General features: G+C 49.7%; 2 protein-coding genes and 1 long non-coding RNA gene across 3 annotated transcripts in view; 1 reads left to right on the top strand and 2 right to left on the bottom strand.

Annotated features, from left to right (window-relative positions):
* Positions 1 to 20,470, top strand: part of LINGO1 (leucine rich repeat and Ig domain containing 1) — a 322,019-nt gene that overhangs the window by 281,692 nt on the left and 19,857 nt on the right. The gene's annotated exons all lie outside the window — the stretch shown is intronic.
* LOC130540832 (uncharacterized) lies at positions 3,091 to 11,609 on the bottom strand. Its single transcript, XR_008954831.2, has 2 exons — positions 10,860 to 11,609; positions 3,091 to 6,098 (listed from the first exon to the last, which is right to left on the bottom strand). It is a non-coding gene; the product is annotated as an uncharacterized LOC130540832 (long non-coding RNA).
* HMG20A (high mobility group 20A) overlaps positions 13,664 to 20,470 on the bottom strand; it is a 103,053-nt gene continuing 96,246 nt past the window's right edge. The window contains exon 10 of the mRNA XM_055098435.2: positions 13,664 to 19,936. The gene's annotated coding sequence lies outside the window, so the exon portion shown is untranslated. The remainder of the gene's footprint in view (positions 19,937 to 20,470) is intronic.

Below are 20,470 nucleotides of genomic sequence, written 5' to 3'. Positions count from 1 at the left end.
TGTGTTCTGAGTCTTTTAAAATGGCATTGAAAGGGCATGTCAAGATCTTACAGCCTGCAATGGGACCCCCACAGAGGACTGAAAGGCGGCCACTGCAGCAGAGGCAGAAACTGGGTGTCAGGCATATGACTCAGCCAGAGCCTTCCAGAAAGCTGAGGGCAGGGGGTAGGTTGGGGAAGGGCAGGGAGTATGGGCAGCTGGCTCCAGACCCCATTCTGCCACCCACTCTTTCTGTGGACCTGGCTGGCCTAGCCCCTTTCATTCTCCATGCCTCTATTTCCCTCTTTTATTGAGGGTGGGGAGAGGGGAGGAACAGGGCTGCTAATGCCCTATATATGATGTGAAGGGTGGCCAGGGTCCTCTTCTCCCTGTAGCAGCCCCCACGCCTGTGAGCCAAACCCCAATCCACAAAGGCTCCAGCAGCTACAAGGAGACTCTCTTACCCCAAACAGCTCTCCTAGCTTTGTCCCCAAATTAGCCCTCCCCTGCTTGGCCCTACATCCCTTAGACACTTAGGAACTGAAATCATGAATGCTAGTTGAAGCTTAAGAAAGTCGAAAAAGGAGTCAGTGTCTTCAATTGTTTTAATAATGAGGGCATTGAGCAAAGCACTTTCCAGCCCCCATCAGACATCAGGAGGTGGTCTCCCAGCACTAGACCCCTAGTCTCTCCTGCTCCCTCTCTCTCTACACACACACACACACGCACACACACGCACACACACACACACACAGTGTGCCATGACAAGTGAGCTCTGGAAATATGGTGTAGTACCTCCCCCACTTGGTGATTCCCAAAACTGTTTAGCATTTAAAGGCTTTGGGAAGTCCTGCAAGAAAGATTCTGTTTAACTTGCTATTTCCCAAGCTTATGTGAGCATACTTTTTCTCAGGGTAGCACCTTTGAATCAGAAGTTACCTTTGCCTCCTGGTAACAGAGATCCAGCCATAGTGGCCTAAACAAACTAGTAGTGTCTTTTACTCTCCCCTGTACAGAGGTCAGCAGCCCAGGGTTGGGATGGTGGCTTCACCATGCCTTCAATGTCTGAAATACCTTCTATCTCCAGGCTAATCATCCTCAGCACTGCTGTCTATCTTCAGTGTCACCTCATGGTTCATAGTGGCAGCTGGGCTCCATCCTATCTGTATTCCAGGCAAGAAGAAAGAGGAAAGGGGGAAAACCCATGCTCTCTACCTGTCTCCCTTTTCCAGAACTTTCCCTGGAGCCTCGCCCAACAATTCTCTTGCTCATATCTCATTGGCCACCCCTGGCTGCAAGGGTCTCTGGGAAATGTAGTCTTTTAGGTGGACACCTTGCTCCCCAGAATAGAATAAGGGTTCTGTTACCATAGAAAAATGGGAACATGGCCGGGCGCGGTGGCTCAAGCCTGTAATCCCAGCACTTTGGGAGGCCAAGGCGGACCGATCATGAGGTCAGGAGATGGAGACCATCCTGGCTAACACGGTGAAACCCCATCTCTACTAAAAATACAAAAAATTAGCCAGGCGTGGTGGCAAGTGCCTGTAATCCCAGCTACTCAGGAGGCTGAGGCAGGAGAATAGCTTGAACCTGGGAGATGGAGGTTGCAGTGAACCTAGATCGCGCCACTGCACTCTAGCTTGGGCAACAGGGTGAGACTCTGTCTCAAAAAAAAAAAAAAAGAAAGAAAGACAGGAAAGAAAGAAAGACAGAAAAGAAAGAAAGGAAGAAAGAAAGAAGGAAGGAAGGAAGGAAGGAAAGAAAGAAAGAAAGAAAGAAAGAAAGAAAGAAAGAAAGAAAGAAAGAAAAAAAAAAAAAAGGGGAACATGACTCCTGGGTGGACAAGTGCAGTCTCAGTCACTGCTTCTTTGCGTTGCAGTATTCTAGGAACTGCTTGGAGTCAGGACCAGCTGGGCCCAGCCCCTACTTCCTGCCTGTGTCTACAGGCTGTGCGGCCTTGAATAAGCTTCCTAACCTCTCTGAGCCTGTATTATTGTCTTTAAAATGGTGGTTATCATGAGGACCAAACAAGATAAAGTATGTGCAAGCAATTTATAAAGTGTAAGTTGTTATAGAAAAGAAAGATACTCTTTTTTTTTTTTTTTGAGTCAAAGAGTCTCACTCTGTCACCCAGGCTGGAGTGCAATGGCGCGATCTCGGCTCACCGCAACCTCCGCCTCCCAGGTTCAAGCGATTCTCCTGCCTCAGCTTCCCTAGTAGCTGGGATTATAGGCGCGTGCCATCACACCTGACTAATGTTTCTATTTTTAGCAGAGACGGGGTTTCACCATGTTGCCCAGGCTGGCGTCGAACTCCTGAGCACAGGCAATCCACCTGCCTCGGCCTCCCAAAGTGCTAGGATTACAGGCATGAGCCACCGTGCCCGGCCCAATACTCTTGTTTTCATTCATTCCTCTAAAAAGCCTTGTGAAGCAAGCAGGGCAATACCTAGTTCCACATTTGAATGGAGAAGAAACCGAGGCTCTGAGATATGAATTGACTTCTATGATGATGAAATCTGAGCCCTGTTTTTGTTAATGGAATGAACCTTGATTCCATCCTGAGCCTGAGCCCTGACCTTGGTTACAGACTGAGCCTTGATCCTGGCCTGAGTTGAAGTTCTGATCTTAGTTTTAGACTGAACCCCAATGCTAGTTACAGACTGAACCCTGCTCCCCACCTGAGCCTAAGCCCTGATCTTGATCTCTGAGTCCTGATAAAGAGGGGCCCTCTCGAACCATCTAGCAGCACCCAAAGGTGTCCACTGGGCTTCAGAGAGGTACAAATGGATGATGCTGATTCCTAGGCCTGGAGGATGGGGCTTCCTCCCATTTTGTGGTTCATCCAAACCTTGCTAAGTAGTGGGGAGAGCAGACCAAGTATGTGGACCCTGGCAGAGACAGCCAAGTAGATGTCCAGAGAAATAGGAGAAGCACATGGCCTGCTTCCCCTAGTAATTTTCCCAGCCCAGACAGCTGTAATGGGGAAGGTATTGAAATTTAAATCAGAGCCCAGCCTAACCTCTCTGCCCGCCTGCCGCCCGCTGCCGCTTCGCCTGTAATCTCAGGCTGGCTATCTCCTCCTTGGGAGAGCGACAAACCGACTCAGGGAAAGTGATAAATTTTCAATTTTATTTTAAAATATACCAGATGTGAGATTTTATTGGAGCCATAAATATGTCAAGAGCAATGTTGGTGTGTGATGGGCGATGCCCCCTCCTTGGGACCTCTCTCCCTGTTTAGAAATTCCATCAGATTCTTAATAAGAGGCTCCAGTTCGACTGCAGCAAAATAGTCTCTATATTAAAGCAATTGAATTTCCATTTGCCAGACATCTTGTGCTTTAAGCTTCCAGGTTCCAGGGGTGTGGGGTTGCTAAGCCGATTCTAAATGAACCTAAACTAATAACTGCACAGCACGCTGGGGGCTTGAAAGAGTGGGAGGGGAAGACTGGGGAAGGGAAGGGGAGGAGGGGAAGGGAAAGGAAAGCAGGGGAGGGAAGGGGAAGGAAGGGACAGGAGAGGAAGAGAGGAGGAGGTGCTGCCAATCACAGACCCCGGGCCGGGGAAGGGAGGGACCTCCCTCACTTTTCCAGCTCCTGCTGCCAGCCTGAGATGAAAATCCTGCAAATGACAGAAGGGCCAGCTCTCTCTGTTCACAAAACGAAAACTGAGGCCAGAAAAAGGGGTGAGGGGTGATGATGTGGCTGGGATTCTGGTCCCTCTTCCCTCCTCATTGCTTTCATTGCTGTCTTCGTTGATTTGCTATTTTGCAGGCCTTCTTGGGTAGGGGTCCTTGTTGAGGTTGGGGCTGCTGAGCAAGGCTGGCCCCCTCCGCCAAGACTCTCCCCTGCACCCTTTGGAAGGCTCTGCTCTGCCTTGGGGATTTGCCTCACTCACTTTCCCCCGCAGCCTTTCTCTCCTGCATCAAGTCATTCTTTGCTCCTGCAGAAATGTCAACCTTTCACTCGACCTCAAGCATCTCCTTATCCTAGAGAATGGCTCAGATTATGGCTCAAGGACATCAGAAGTGAGAGGATCGAAAGGCTGGGACACCAAGGCTCAGAGGCGGCAAGGGCACAGGGAATATGATTCTTCTAGAACAGTCCCTGGACTGTGGGTATGAATAGGTGCTGCCTACCCACAACCTCTCCATCCTCCCCGCCTCAGCCAACCTCAGCCAGGTCTAAGTGGCACCTGCCCAGGTTTGACAGAGGTGATGCCCAGGTAGTAAGGGACAGAGTCGCAGCCAGAATTCCTCCCTCGTTGAGAGCAAGGCTCCTAATCTCGCTGAGCCTCCATTCTCAAAAATGGATATACACTTCTGAACACCAACAACAAACAAAAATTGTGGGCATACTGTTATTTACACCCCAAAATATTTGAGAGCTTAAATGAGATAATCCATGAAAACTGTGTAGCATAATGCTGGTCCCTAGTAAGCGCTCCAAAATGTTAGCTATTATTATTCCTTTGTTATGATGATAATTATTACTGCCCTGGGTGCTTCCAGTGGGAACTATATCTCCCTGTAGGTCTGTGTCTCCCAAGCTGTCTGGCAAGAATTCTGTAGACAGTAGCTGCTCAATATTGAGTTAAACAGTTAAGAATTTTCCATCCATTGGGACAAGACATGGGCTCTGGAGGTAATCAGAGTAGATTCAAATCCTGGTTTTGACTTCTTTGCTCTGTGTGCTCCGTGACCTCTCCAAGCCTCAATTTCTTCATCTGTGAAATGGGTGAATAATCCTTTCCCTGCCTTCTTTCAGGACTGATGCATGAACCAGAGCTGGAGAAAACTTTCTTAAACTACACTCTTTCTTATTCCTCCTGCCTGTCTCATCAAACTGGGTCTTTCTCAGGGACCCTATGTACCTGAGTCCCAGGAGGGTCCTAAGAGAGGCAGGGCTGGGGACAGCTCCCACCATCTGCCCCTGACTCCCCCATCTCCAACCCAATCATGAGCTGTGTGCTGCCCTCCAGGGCCCAGCTGCTGAAAGTGGACCCGTGGACAAGATCATGGCAATGGCCATCCTGGTATCACACAGGATGTTGGAGCTAGAGATCTGATAATGTGGTCAGAGAGAATGAACATGTGGAATCAAGCAACAGAGATCAAGGCCAGCCCCAGCCATAGTGACAGCACCACTGGATAATGACTGCCTCATCCACGGGGTTCTGAGCGATGGGGTTTTTGCCTCTGGATGTGGATGTGTGCTTCTCTTTGGGGAGAAGGTCCATAGTTTTCACCATCTTCTTAAAGGACTTCCAGACCCTCAAACTGTTCAGAACCAGGAGCTCAGTTCTCCACCCAGGGTCTGCCTCCCAGCCACACCCACGTCCTTACTGACAGGGAGAAGAGGCAGGCAGAGGGTGCGCACAAACCTGAAAGCTCCACTGTCCGGACCCCGGACGGGCCTCAGACAGGACAGTGAGCTCCCCAGAGACACATAGAGAACCGTGGTGAAACCCTCCAGCACGGTGCCTTCCTCATGCCAGGCATGAGGCGGTTTAAAGTCGAATGTTCAGTAAAGGGCTGACTCTGAATTGTCACACCCTGGGACAAGCTCCCGATTGCCTCCGGGCTCAGCAGCCACCCTGCTGACCTCCAAGGTCCCTGACCACTCTGCTGTTCTCTGCTCCTTTATTAGGGAGGGCCAAGGACAGTCTGGTGGTTTGAAGCAGAGGAGTGAAAGTCATTCCTTCCCGTTGACCCAGCAACGTCTGGATCAGGTGAACTTTTCCAGAGGGCTCGCCATGTCCCTGGCATAGTGCTGCCTGCCCATGGGGCTGAACCTGCTTCATCCTCCATTTTAGAGATGGAGAAAGCGAGCCTCAGAGAGGCCAAGTGAGTCCATCAAACATTGAGGTCACATGGCCAGTATGTAGGGGCTGGATGGGGCAGAGCGCCGCGAGGCAGTCCTGCAGGGATGCCATCTGCCAAACCCTTTCCTGGAACTCCTCTCTTTTCATTCTGTGGGCCTGCAAGAGAGGCCGGGCAGGGGCGCTGTTAGGAAGCTGAGGCTGCAAGAGTTAGAGTGACCTGCTCAAGGTCACATAGCGAAGATAGGGCAGAGGTGAGGCTCCAACTCAGGTCTTCCAACGCCCCATTCTCTAGTCCCTAAAGAGACAAATGTTACAGATACTTTGCTTTAAGATGTACTGAAACCCATCCACTCATCTGCTCACTCATTCCGCAGGTGTTTCTCAGGGACCTACACTGTGTTTGGGCACTGTGCTAAGTACTGGGGAGGGTTTCAGTGTTATCAAAGCAAACAACAATGCCTGCCCTCCTAGAGTTTATATTCTAATGCAGGAGAAGGAGAAACAACATAAGTAAGTTTATTAAAGTGCCAGAAAGCAATACATCTGTGGAATGCAACAGAGCAGGGTCAGGACACGGGGAGGGCCAGGCAGAGGCGGTTTAAAGTCGAATGTTCAGGGCAGGTCTGGTGAGAAGATGAACATCAGGCTGGGTGCAGCAGCACATACCTGTAATTCCAGCACATTCCACCCTCCTCGCCTTGGGAGGCCGAGGGGGGTGGATCACGCGGTCAGGAGTTTGAGACCAGCCTGTCCAACATGGTGAAACCCCATCTCTACTAAAAATACAAACATTAGCCAGGCGTTGTGGCATGCGCCTGTAATCTCAGCTACTAGGGAGGCTGAGGCAGGAGAATTGCTTGAACCCGGGCGGCAGAGGTTGCAGTGAGCCAAGATCGCACCACTGCACTCCAGCCTGGGCGACAGAGTGAGACTCCATCTCAGAAAAAAAAAAAGAAAAAAAAAAGATGAACATCAAGCAGAGACTTGAAGGAGCTGGGGAAATGAGCCAGCCATGTGGACCGAATGGGAGGAGTCTGTCAGCAGAGGAGCCGCCTGTGCGAAGGGCCTGAGGTAGCAGTGGGCCTGGGGTGCTTGTGGACAGCAGCGAGCCTGGTGTGGCTGGAGCAGAGGAATGGGAGAAGAGTGGGAGGCGATGATGGGGGAAAGGTGGGGAGAGAGGAACAGATCATGCCTTGGCATTAAAATTGCCCATGGGCAGATGGGCCTTCCTGGGCAAATCTGAAGGTCTCACAAATGATGGAGTCACATGGGGCTCATCACAACCAGAAGCAGAGTGGGAGTGGGGGCATCCAGCCCTCTCACCTCCCCTGGGAGGAGTCTTCTTCCTCCACCTCTCCTACCCTCACCCTGTGCCACCCCATGCTGCCCCTACCCCACCTCATGCTTGTGGTGTGTCCCCAGGGAGACTGGGCCAGGCCGGGTGAAGGAGGAAGGTCCATAGCCTTTCCCAGCCTAGGAGTCTGCTGGCTGCTAGTCTGAGTGAGCTTTGAAGCTGCCAGGCCCTGCAGGGGCACTAGAAACCATTAGCAGGCAAACAAAAGGCCTGGGGAGGCCTATGAAGCCACCATGGAAGCCTACAGCTAGGTTTATTTCGAATTGAATAAAGAGCCCTGAAGCCCAGCCATAACCACCCCCTACTCTCCACACCCCTCCCAGACTCCTGACCTGAGGAAAGGCAGGCCCAAGGGCTTGTCCATGGCCACACAGCAACCGAGGCCAAAGCCCCGGTCATCTCCAGAGGGGAGAAGCTTTCTGTGCCCATGAGTGCAGGGCAAGCCACGGCCCAGAGAAGGCCACCACAGGTGAGGCCCAGGCCGGGCACGATGTGCAGAGTGGGTAGGTGACGCTGAGAACCCTTCGGGTGAGGCCCGAGCCAGTGAGTTCAGGGGCTGAGGGTCTCCTCATCTGTTTACTCGCTGTGTGACCCTAGAGAAGTGTCTTAACCTTCCTGAGCCCAACTGCAACATGGGGTTCCTAATAGCCCTACTTTACAGGGTGGCTGTAAAGATGAAGTGAGCTCACCCATCTAAAAGCACTTAGGCTACTGTGTGGCTCAGGATAAGTGTCATCCTCCCACTGCCGTCCCTCAAGTAAGAATGGAGGGGTGGGCAACTGCCAGGCGGTTCCCAGGCCTGGGTCCCCAGGGCAGACCCTCGCCTCTAGCGGAGCTCATCCCTGAACTGAGGCTGCCTTCCCCACCACTGGCCGCAGAGCCTCAGAGGCAGCCAACCAGACGGGCGCTTTTAACAGCTTTTTAATGTGATGGAGCTCGCTGAGCTTGGAGAGTGGAGGCATGTCAGGGGCTTGCCTGCGGAAGCTTTCAAGGTCAGCCAGCAGCAGCCTGACCTTGAAGCCTGTCCCTTCCCAGGAACAGCCCAGGGGCTGCCGAGACCATTCGCCATCAAGGAGGCCCTCAGGGCCCCAGCTCAGGAAAAGTATTAAAAAAAAAAACAGCGATGAAGAGGCGTTAAATGGATTAAAGAGGCAGGTGGCCAGAGAGGATGAGGGGCAAGGCTGTGCCAGGGACAGCAACAGCAGAGACCTCCTCCAAGAGGCTTCAAATCGGCTTCTCCTCCCTCGTCACACGCCAAGCAGTCTCCCAAGTGGAAAGACTGGGAAGATAAGCAACTTCCCCTTCATCTCCTCCTTCTCACAGTCTCCCCAGCAGGACAGCGCTGCTTCCTTCGTCCTGCAGAGTCATAAAAATCAGGGTCATCTCCCTGAGAAATGGCTCAATTATCAGCTCCCCTCACAGAGAGCACAGAATAAGATGGGCCTTACAAAGTGGGGCCGCCCATCAGGCCACCCGCACCCCAGCACACTGCCTCGGCGCTCCCCAGAGAAGGCAAGAACTCTGCAGGGAGGGCTTGGCACTGTCACCGCCCTCCTCCCCACCTTCTGGGGGCCTCTGCCACAGCCCCAGTGGTGGCAGGCCTGTCTAGGCAAGATGGGACTTCAGCCCCTTCCTAGCTGTTGCAGTGAGCAGGCCGGTGGCCAATGGCCTCAAGTCTAGTGTGTAGGCTGAGCCCCTCACAGCTCACCTGGCACTTCACTCCCATTATCCTCTGTAAGGCGGGGAGTGGTATATGTCTGTTTTAAAGACTAGGAAATTCAGGTCCCTCAGCCAATAGACAGAGGGACTGGAATTCAAATCCAAGTTCTGGTTCCCAGACCTGGGCACTGCAGAGCCGGCATGGGGAGGAGACTTATAGGCCTCTCAGCAGCGGGTCACATTCTCAGGGACTGGGGGGGGGCTCCCCCAGCAGACAGGCCAAGGAGACTCCAGGGAGAACAAGAGCAGAGGGCAGCCTCTTCCCAGCTCCCCTTCTACCCAGGGCCGGGGTCGTGGCCAGGGCACAGTGGGGAAGGCCAGGCCCCTTCCAGGATACACACCATGCCCCAGCCCAGAGGGAAGTCATGGGAAACTAAGGGCTTCAGGAATCCCGGAGTGTCCACCCTACCCCAGAGAAGCCCAAAGGGATGAGGGGATTTCAAGTTGGGCTGGGAACCAGGTGGCTTCGTTCCAGTCCCAGCTCTGCCATGGATGAGGAGTGGCCTTGGACAAGTTCCTGCCCCTCTCCTCCCTCAGTTTCCCTATTTGTGAAATAGGTGATGATCCTCTCTAAATGGGAAGATCTCTCTGACTCACCCCCAGGAGGATCTGACCACCCTCTCACTCTAAACTGGCCCGGGTAGAGCCAGTAGCTGGAAGAGCCAGGGCTGAGCCCACCGCATGGGAATTCAGGGATGGGGTCTGCTGAATTCCAAACTTTCAGCAGCAGAGCGGCTGCAGGGCCCGAGCTTTCCCACAGATGCAGCTCAGCCCCCAGAGCAGGCCCCGCAGTTCCCACTGCAGCCCTTCCAAGTGGAAACCACAACGCTGTGGAAGCCGGGCAGAAAGTAAACAGAAAGCACGTCCCCAGGACCTCCAGGCCCCGGGCCCCGCCTGGGGCAGCCCTCAGGGAGGCGGCTCCAACCAGAGCAGATTCCTGCCGAGCCTGTCTGGACTAGCCTGGGGCCCCTGAGGGAGGAGGCAGCCACCCCCACCCCCACGCCCCCTGCTCAGATTAGAGAAAATGCTGTCTGCCTCCTGCTCAGAAGCGCCAAGGGGTAGGGGAGAGCAGGCCCGACACCAGGGCACAGGGCCCTGGTCTTAGCGCTGCTACAGACTCCCTAGAGGGGCAAGGCCAACCCTTCCTGTGCCTCACTGTCCCCATCTGAACAACAGACACGGCACATCAGCTGCTTTCTAAGGTCCTTCCCAAGTACCGAGAGTTTGATCTTAGAACGTGGTACGAGGTGGTCCGCTGAAAAGGGGAGACGAATGGGGGCTGTCTCAGGGGCTCGAGCTGGGAAGGCAGGCTGGGTCTATTAGGAGGGACCCACGACGGCGTCTAGTCCTGGCCTCCCTCTCCCCCTCCACATGCCATTTTACAGCGGAGGAGACAGAGGCCTTTCCCAGGCCAGTCACACAGAAATGGAGCGCAGGGCTCCTTGCTGGCTCTGGGGTCCTGAGCCCAGGCCCTTGAGGAGGCTCACGCAGGCCCTGGCAGGTGCAAGCGAGGATGGGGGGAAGGCAGTGTAGTGTGGGCCAATCTTGCTCCACCCTCTCCTCCCGAACCCCCCAGCTTTTCTCCAGGGCCTGACCAGGCCTCTAGCTTGGACCTGTCTTCGGGCAGGTGAGGGGAAGTGAAGTGCGGGGGACAGGGAGCAGGCAGAGCCGCAGGACTTGTTCCTCTCTATCTCTGGGCCCCTTGTGATGTCCTCTGCCCAAAGGGCCTTGTTTCCCAATCTCCTCCAAAGTTACAAAGTCAGCTCCCTGTCATCCACACAGTGCTGAAGCCATGCTGGGTTCTGAGAAGATGGGGGAAGGCCTCCACTGGGAACGACACCCCACCCAGGACTCAAAGCTCCATTGGCTGGCTCCAACACTCCTGCCCCTTCTGCCTGTGGTCCCTCTCCTCACAGGGCCTGGACACACACGTCCCTGAGACTGGTCAAGGGCCAATCGTACTCCAGAAAGACCCAGACTTACCTTCCCACTTTTACGCCAGATTGTTCTCCTGAGCAGCTGCAAAAAGCCACCTCACTTTTGTAGCAAAAGACCTTCATGCAGATGGTCTTGATGGCCCATGACATACGTCCAGGCCTGTTAGAATCCTGCTTTGGTCTCTAGACCTACCCCACTATGTCCACGTCCACACGGAAAGGCTCTTGGGCTCTCACCCCAGGCTTCCCAGCAGGATCCTCTTCTGGAGTTGGGAGGCAGGAGAAAGAGTCACCGCAGGGAGTAGACAGGACAGGCCCCTGGCACCAGCCACGTGTGGCTGGAACAATCAATGACTGAGCCCTGGACCAGGAGCCTGGGTTCAGTCTCAGCTCTGCTGGTGACTTGCTGTGTGATGGTTGGCAAGATACACCTTCTTTCTGAGCCTCAGGCGCTGTTTTTGAAGTGGCATTGTTAACTGCTCCTCGTTTGGCTGTAGGATCTCCACCACACATCACTGTCACTCCTACCTGGGCTCAGAGCTTTCCCTGGCATCTTTTCCTGCCCACCTCCCCCGACTCAGCACCCCTTGGAAGTGCTCCTTCTTGGGACCTGAGGAGGGCATAGGTAGCATGGCCCACGTACCCACCTCTCAAGAGAGGCCTCCAGCAATGCCTCCTTTTAGCCACAGGCCCTGGGACCAGTGCGCCAGGGCCTACAGCAGCCCACATGGACACATGGACACATGGAAACGTGGCCACACTGCCACAGAGTCAAGAGCCCTTCTCCCTGCTGAGCAGGCTAATGCCTTAATCCCTTTACACAAAGCCTGCTGATTCTTTCCTCGGGGGGGAGAGTGGTTGGGGCACAAATTGGCTTATTCCACTGATCCAGAGAGAGGCTTCTCCCATGAGGCCAGCAGATCCACCCCTGTGTGTGGCTGTCGCTCAACTCTCTGCAGCACACACACCCCTCATTACCCTCACCCCCGAGCCTCCAGGAATCCTTGTAGATTCAGAGATACGGAGACTCCCCGTGGTCCTCCCTCCCTCCTTCCAGGAGAACTGCTGAGTATTGGAGATAGACAGGCCTGGGCAGCCAAGCTCCTACACTGACTAGATTTGGGGTGTCTGACCCCAGGTACGAACTGTTAGGGAGGACACAGAGAAGGCAAGAGAGGATACGCCACCCAGAAAATAGTAGAATGGGAGAAGTTTCTCTCCATTCCTTTCACTCACTTTCCATAGCCCTATCCAGGGCCCAACCTGGCCAGAAGAAAGATATTTTGTAAGCTTCCTTCTGATAAAATTGCAGACCATCCAGAGTGAGGGTAGCCTCAAAAGAAGGGACAGCCAGTGGTGGAGTTTCAGGCATTCACAGAATAGATCATTTGGGTCAGCAAGCTTTTTTGGTATCCATAAAGCCCATGGCCCTGTGGCACCTGCGTGTGTGCATAGTGAGGTCAAGGGGAAGGTGGCATTTCCGAGGGAGGGAGGCAAGTGGTGCCACGAAAAGCAGTTCACACACAGACTCGTCAGAATACCCACAGCAGGCTGGTTCGTAGTGACCCAGAACTGGAAACAACCCGATGTCCATCAGCAGGTGCCTGGATTCCTGTGGTACATTGGTGCAATGAAATACTACTCAGCCATACAAAGGCATGAACTATTGGTACACGCAACTAACTAGATAAATCTCAAAATCACTATCCTGAGGGAACGGAGCCAGGCACAAAAGAATACATTCTACACAATTCCAACCATGTGAAAATCCAGAACAGGCAGCAGAACAGATCTTGGTGGTAGAGGTCAGATGGGGAGGAAGGAGGGGGTGAGAGGAGGAACACGTGAGAGAACTTTCTGGAATGACATGAAAGAAGTGTTCTGTATCTTGATTTGGATGATAGATACATAGACAATTGTCAAAACCCATTTAACTGTACACTTAAGGTTGCATGTCAATTTTATCTAGTATGTAAATAATAAAAATAAGCATGGAATTTTTTTAGTCAGTTAGTTAAATCTTTATTTTGGAATCATTGCACACTTACAGAAAAGTTGCAAGACCAGCGCAAAGAATTCACATTTACCCTTCACCCAAATCCCCCAACAACTAGCATTTTACCACAATTGGTTTATCATCCTTTCTCTCTGTCTCCCTGTCTCTCTCTTCATGCATATATAATTATACATACATTATGTATATGTCCTACATATCATTGTTTTCTGAGCCTTTCAAAAGTAAGTTACAGATATCATAGCCCTTTTGCTCAAAATAGTTGTGTGTATTTCCTAAGAATAAGGTTATTTTCTTGTCTTTGTTATCAAAATCAGGATATTAACATTAATAATTATATTTTCTGATCTATATGCCTTCTTATTCAAATTTTGCCAATTGTTCAAAGAATATCCTTTATTAATTTTTTTTTTTGGTCCAGGATTTGATCCAGGATCCCAGGTTGCATTTACTTGTCATGTCTTGTTAGTCATATTTAATTTGGAATTGTTCCTCAGCCTTTCTTTGTCTTTCATGTGCTTGGCATTTTTGAAGAGTGTGGGCCAGTTAGTTTAATAAATGTTCTTGGCTGGGCATGGTGGCTCATGCCTGTAATCCCAGAACTTTGGGAGGCCGAGGCGGGCAGATCACAAGGTCAGGAGATCAAGACCATCCTGGCTAACAGGGTGAAACCCCATCTCTACTAAAAAAAAAAAAAAAATTAGCCAGACGTGGTGGTGAGCGCCTTTAGTCCCAGGTACTCAGGAGGCTGAGGCAGGAGAATGGCCTGAACTTGGGAGGCGGAGCCTGCAGTGAGCCGAGATCGCACCACTGCACTCCAGCCTGGGCCACAGAGCGAGACTGTATCTCAAATAAATGAATAAATACATAAATATTCTTTAGTTTGGGTTTGTCTGATGTATCCTCATGATTAAGTGCAGGTTATTGATTTTTGCAGGATTATCACAGAAGTGAAGTTGTGTCCTTCTTGGTGCATCATCTCAGGAGGTACATGATGTCTATTTGTCCTATTACTAGTTATACTAATTTGGATCACAGGTTAAGGTGTGGTCTAGCACTATAAAGTTACTATTTTTCCATTTCTATTTAATAAATATTTTGTGGGCAGCCTGGGCAACATAGTGAGACCCAGTCATATATATATATGTGTGTGTGTGTATATATATATATATATATCATATATATCTCATATGTACATATATGATAAATCTCATATATCTATATATATATGATAAGTCATATATCTACATATATGATATGATGTATATAACTTACATATGATTATATATATCATATATATGTATATGTATATATTAGCCAGGTGTGGTAGCATGCACCTGTAGTCCCAGCTACTCTGGAGGCTGAGGTGGGAGGATCATTTGGGTCCACCAGAAGTTTGAGGCTGTAATGAGCTGTGATTGTGCCACACTGCATGCCAGCCTGGCCAACAGGAGTGAGACCCTGTCTCTCTCTCTCTCAAAAAAAAAAAAAAAAAGAAAAAAGTACTTTGTGGGGAGTTACCTTTAGACTATATACATATCCAGTTCTTTGTCAGATTTTTCACCCACTAATTTCAGGATCTATTGATGATTCTTGCCTGAATCAATTATTACTATGATGCTGGTCAAATGTAATTTTCTAACCTCAGAATTTGCTCTTTATTAGTTTGAATTTTACTATACAGAAGAGCTTTTTCTTTTCCTCATGTATTTATTTATACTTATTATGTTATCTCTGTATGGACTCAGAGATTCTTATTTTATTCAGTGGGTTGTAATTCATTCTTATCATTATTCATTTTGGTGCTCAAATTGTTCCAGGTTTGGCCAGTGGGAGCTCCTTCAAGCCGGCCCCTGTGTCTTTTTGACATTTCCCCATCATTCTTTGAGCATTTTCTTACTTTCAGGTTCATCACGTACTTGTCCTGGAAATCAGCTATTTCTCCAATGATCCCTTATTTATTTTAGGAGAGAATGATCTGGGAGGTAGAATATCCATGACCATATCTATATTAACATCTCTATATAAAGCCATGTGCTTGTATGGTTACCTCCAATTTCAATTTAATACCTAAGGGTACATTTTTGTCTTCTCCCTTCCAATACCTGTAACTCACTTCTCCAACAGTGAGAAACTTGGACCCTGTGATTGTCATTATATTTACTCATATGCTGAAGCCTAGAAGTTTCAGAATGGCTAAACCATACCGCTGCAAAAAACAAACCTGCTAACTAGAGTCTGACATTTTTGCAGATCTTTTTTATCTTTTGTCTGGGCGTATATAGTAAAATACTGTGTTCAAAATGCCCTTGGGTCAGATTTTCCCCTCCTTTTAGTGTGGTTGTTATTCATTTGAAATGTATTAGGTTTGTTTGTTTCTGATTGTATTACATTTTAGAGACTTCCCCCATCCTTTATTATTGTTGTTGTTTGAACAGGTAAAGCACTGATGTGGTTCTGAAAGCCAACACCATACAAAACATTTATACTCAGAAAAAATAGCTCTCTGCTCATATCCCTTCCACCCCATTCCCACCCTACCTCTGTAGGTAACTGATCTCATTCGTTTATCCTTCCTGTGTTTCTTTTTGCAAAAATAATCTTCTATAATATAATATATTATAAATATATAATATAAATTTATATATTCCCCCTTCCATAATATATAAAAGGGTAATAATTTCTTATTTCCCTTTCTTTCTTACACACAAAGTAGCATTCTAGAGTTATAGTTTTGCACTTTAATATTTTAAACTTAACAATACATCCTGGATTCACTCTATCTCAGTTAGTAGAGATTGTCCTTAATTTTTGTAAGCTTACATTTTTATTGAAGAATAGCATACATACCGAAACCATAATGTACAAGTCATAAGCATATGGCTTGATGATTTTTCACTTCGTGAAAAATGTAACCACCACCACATAACTGTAGCACCCTCATGCAACCAGCATCACCGAAATCCTTTCTTGTCCCTACCCACATTAAGGGACCCCGCTATCCTGACTTGTAACACCATTGATGAATGTCTGGTTTGAAAGCTGTGTAAATGGGTTCATATAATATTTGCTCTTTGGTGTCTGACTCATTTTGCTCAGCATTATGTTTGTGACATTTATCCATGGCTATGTGTAATTATAGCTTGCTCATTCATATTCTATAATTATATGACTATATATATATTATTTATTTTTTTATTTTTTTGAGACAGAGTCTCGCTTTGTCCTCCACGCTGGAGGGCAGCGGCATGATCTCGACTCACTGCAACCTCTGTCTTCCAGGTTCAAGTGATTCTCCTGCCTCAGCCTCCCGAGTAGCTGGGACTATAGGCGCACACCACCACGCCCAGTTATTTTGTAATTTTAGTAGAGATGAGGTTTCACCATGTTGGCCAGGATGGTCTCGATCTCTTGACCTCGTGATCCACCCGCCTCGGCCTCCCAAAGTGTTGGGATTACAGGCATGAGCCACCACTCCCGGCCTTATACCACAATATTTTTATCAACTATGTTTTTCTGGCTGGGCTCAGTGGCTCACTCCTGTAATCCCAGCACTTTGGGAGGCCGAGGCGGGCAGATCACGAGGTCAGTAGATCAAGACCATCCTGGACAACATAGTGAAACCCCGTCTCTACTAAAAATACAAAAATTAGCTGGGCGTGGTGGTGCGTGCCTGTAATCCCAGCTACTTGGAAGGCTGAGGCAGGAGAATCACTTGAACCAGGGAGTCGGAGGTTGCAGTGAGCTGAGATCACAGCACTGCACTCCAGCCTGGCGACAGAGTGAGACTCTGTCTCAAAAAAACACAACAAACAAACAAACAAACAAAAACCAAAAAAAAAAAAAAAAAAACCAAACCAAACCCTATGTTTTTTATGGGTATTTGGGTATTTCCAGCTTTTTGGCTTTATAGTTAGTGCTATGAAAATTCTAGTACCTGGAATGCTTTTGGTACCTAGAAATGTAATTGCTGGGTTATAGGGTCTGCATATGGTTAGCTTTGGTAGGCATCTTTAGACGCTTTTGCAAAGTGTTGATATGCCAGTTTGCATTCTTACCAGCCATAAAAAGCACAGTTACAGTTGCTGCACATCCTCACCAACACCAAATTTTTAAAATCTCTCTTACTCATTTTAGCCATCCTGAGGGTACGTGTTGTAGTGGGGTTTTATTTATTTTTTTATTTCTTTTTACTTTTTTGAGACGGAATCTCGCTCTGTCACCCAGGATGGAGTGCAGTGGCGCGATCTCAGCTCACTGCAACCTCCAACTCCCGGGTTCATGCCATTCTCCTGCCTCAGCCTCCTGACTAGCTGGGACTACAGGCGCCCACCACCGCACCCGGCTAATTTTTTGTAGTTTTAGTAGAGACGGGGTTTCACCATGTTAGCCAGGATGATCTCAATCTCCTGACCCTGTGATCCACCCGCCTTGGCCTCCCAAAGTGCTGGGATTACAGGCATGAGCCACCGTGCCTGGCCCCATGTACTGGGGTTTTAATCTGTATTTCCTGGATAAGCAAATAGCACTTTTTCCCAGGATCACTAACAAACTAGTCCCCTTGGCTCTGGCCTTGGAATCAGAAGACCTTACCCTGCCCACTCTGATTGGGTGAGTTATGTGACACTGACCTGTCAGTCCTTTCCTGCCATGACAACAAAATACTTTAGATTGGGTAATTTATAAACAACAGAATTTTTTTGCTTGCAGTTCTGAAAGCTGGGAAGTCCAAGATCAAGGCCCCAGCAGATGTGGTGTCTGGTAAGGGTTTGCCTTCTGCTCCATAGATGGCGTCTCGTTGCTGTGTTCTTATGTGGCAGAAGAGGCCAGGGAGCTCACTTGAGCCTCTTTTATAAGGACATAATCCCATTCATAAGGGCAGAGCCTTCAGGACTCGATTACTTCCAAAAGGCCCCACCTCTTAATACTATCACACTGGGGATCAAGTTCTAACATGTGAATATTGGAGAGACACCAGCATTCAGACCATAGCATGATCTATCTAAGTTTTCTCATCTGTAAGTGGGAACAATAACCCTTGGCCTGCGTTTGCAGTAGGCGCACACTGGTGTTGGAGTTGGTGGAGCTCCAGGACTTTCTTCGGGGCTTGTCTCCCTACTTCAAGGGCACAGGTGTTTTTAGAAGACAGGGTTTGTTGCCCACATGCCAGTCGTCTCCCCTACTTCTACCCTGGATCTTTTTCCTCCTTTGACAGCATCTCAGGGCTTCCTCTTCCAGATCACCTTCATCTTTTTTCTATATCACTGAGGCAGGATCTAGGCCAGAAGGGACAATGGATGGACCCAGGAGGTGGCCATTTGCATTTGGCTTGCTCTATTGCTGCGTGACCCGGGCTGGTTTCTAAAAGGAAATGGGGTATAGACATTGCCTGCAGCATCCCTGGGGCACTTTAGTGCTCTTGTGTGCTGTGCTGAGGAGGAGGTCATCCAAGCAGGTTAGCAGATGGGAAATAGACAAACCATCTTTGTGTACTTAGGATGCCAGATAGACATGCAAATAGCTGCCACATGCCTGTGTGGCAAAGAAAGTACAGCACCCCCAAAGGGACTCTCAAATCCCTTTGGACAGCCTGTGGGAGGAGTGTGCTCCCAGCTTTCCCTCCTTCAGTGCACCTGGACTGTTCTGAGATGGGAATGACTTGAGTGTAGAGAAGCCCAGTCCCTTATTCACTCCAAGAAGACGCTGAGCCATGGTGTGGTGCAAAGCGAGAGGCAAGGCTCTGCCTGAGTGTCCTCAGGATGGCTCGGTTGTGGACCCTGACTACAGATGCCTAGAGCCCATGGGGAAGCTAAGGCACAAGCATAAACAACTGTGGACCAAGTTCTGGAGGGGCACAGATGGTTTCTAACATGAAGGGCTGGTGAGTAATGTAGGTAAGAGTGAGGGAAGGTGTAGCAGGTCCAGGGACCAGCCTGTGTACAGTTGTGGAGATGGGGACCTGGGGCATGTTCGTGGAGTGAATGAATGAAGGCAGGTGGGCTTGAAAACTTGGCTGAAAGGCTGGGATTTTATCCAGTGCATAATGACCACTGGTGTTTATGAGAGGGGTTGGTGCAGGCATGGTAGAATCACAGCTGATCACAGATGCTCACCTTTAGAAGGTCCCCAGCTCACAGAGCCTCCCCTATCGGCTCCCCCACCGCTTTCCACTATTTGAACTCTCTTCCTTATTGAACCAAAGACTTTTCCTGCTCCAAGAAATCCTCACAAAGTGAAAACTCTGGGTGCCAGCTCCATCCTTGATGGGATCAGCTGCTCAGCCCAAGACCCTTAGGGAGGTTTGTTTCCAGAGGCAGGGGCCAGGCTAGTGTTGATGAGAGTGAACACAGGGATAGGTGGGAAGGGACTTTTTTTAACATCTGCTAATGACAGGCATTATATTAAGTATCCGACATTCAATATTTCATTTACTGTTTGCAGCAACCCTATTAGGAAGGCATTCTCCCCATTTTACAGAAGAAGAAACGGAGGCTTAGGCAGACTAAATTATCCACATAGTAAGTGATTGTGTTTGCAAAACCTGAGCCTTTTCTGCTGCCCCAGGCACAGTGTATGCTAAGTGTCTCCAGGAAGCTGGGTGGGAGGGGAAGGGTCGTCTGAGCCCAGTGCCCGTTTGCCCCATGACATGCAGCTCTGAGGCCTGGGCCTCAAATGCCGTCGCCCACAGAGCTGCTCTGGTGATCTCCCCGACTGGATGTTCCTGGCTAAAGGTACAGAATTGCAGTCTTTTCAAAGTACACCAGGAGATGTCAACAGAAAGAGTGAAATTGTGCTCAAATTAGAGACAATTTTCTGGAATCCTCTGTTTTCCTCTCCCTGACAAGCTGAAGCATGGCATCCATTCAGCAGCATTTATGCTTTTAAATAAAATGCTGCCGTAGAATCCCTCGAACTGCCATTTGTGAAGCAATATTCTCATCACTATCTCCAGGTCACAGACACTGGATGCCATGTCATGCAAAGGGTTGACTCGTTCACCATTCATTCAACAAGCATTCAGTAAATACCTGCTATGGGACTTACTCTGTGCTGCTCACTGGGAACACAGATGTGGATGAAACCCATGTAGACCACGAGATCCTCAGTGGCTACAAAGAAAAACAGACATTGTAGAGGATTAAGACCTCTGCAATGTGATAGAGTTGACAGAGGCTTGGGGCAACCCCTGATGGTCTCCGCAGGGGTGGGAGTAGGCTAAGTGATAGGGATGCCCGTGGATCCCCATAGGGATTCAGACAGGCAAGTGGGCCTGGCCAGGGCCTCAAGGAGCCTAGGTCTTCTAGGACCAAGGTGAGCATTGGTGGAGGGGAAGGGAACTCCAGGTGCCAAGAGTGGCTTGAGCAGGGGTCTGGACGAGGGACTGACATGTGCGGGACGGTGAGGCCGCCATGCTGCGGGGACGCAAGGGGGACAAGTTATCAGCCTATCACAGCAGCCTCCACCCTGCTGGTCCTGCAGCAGTGCCCCTGCCTGGCACCTGGCCTTAGTCCCCTTATTTAGTGTCACACACCCTTAGCTCAGCTGCCCGTTGTGTCCCACACAACCAGGCTGTGTCTCACTTCTAGCCTACGCTCTTGCTGTCCCCTTTTCCCGGAATACCCACACCCCACTCCCCTTCTTCC

Source organism: Pan paniscus, chromosome 16, assembly GCF_029289425.2.
Source record: "Pan paniscus chromosome 16, NHGRI_mPanPan1-v2.0_pri, whole genome shotgun sequence".
NCBI classification, from domain to species: domain Eukaryota; kingdom Metazoa; phylum Chordata; class Mammalia; order Primates; family Hominidae; genus Pan; species Pan paniscus.
Note: the sequence above shows the minus strand (reverse complement) of the source record. Positions and strands in the feature narration are given on the sequence as shown.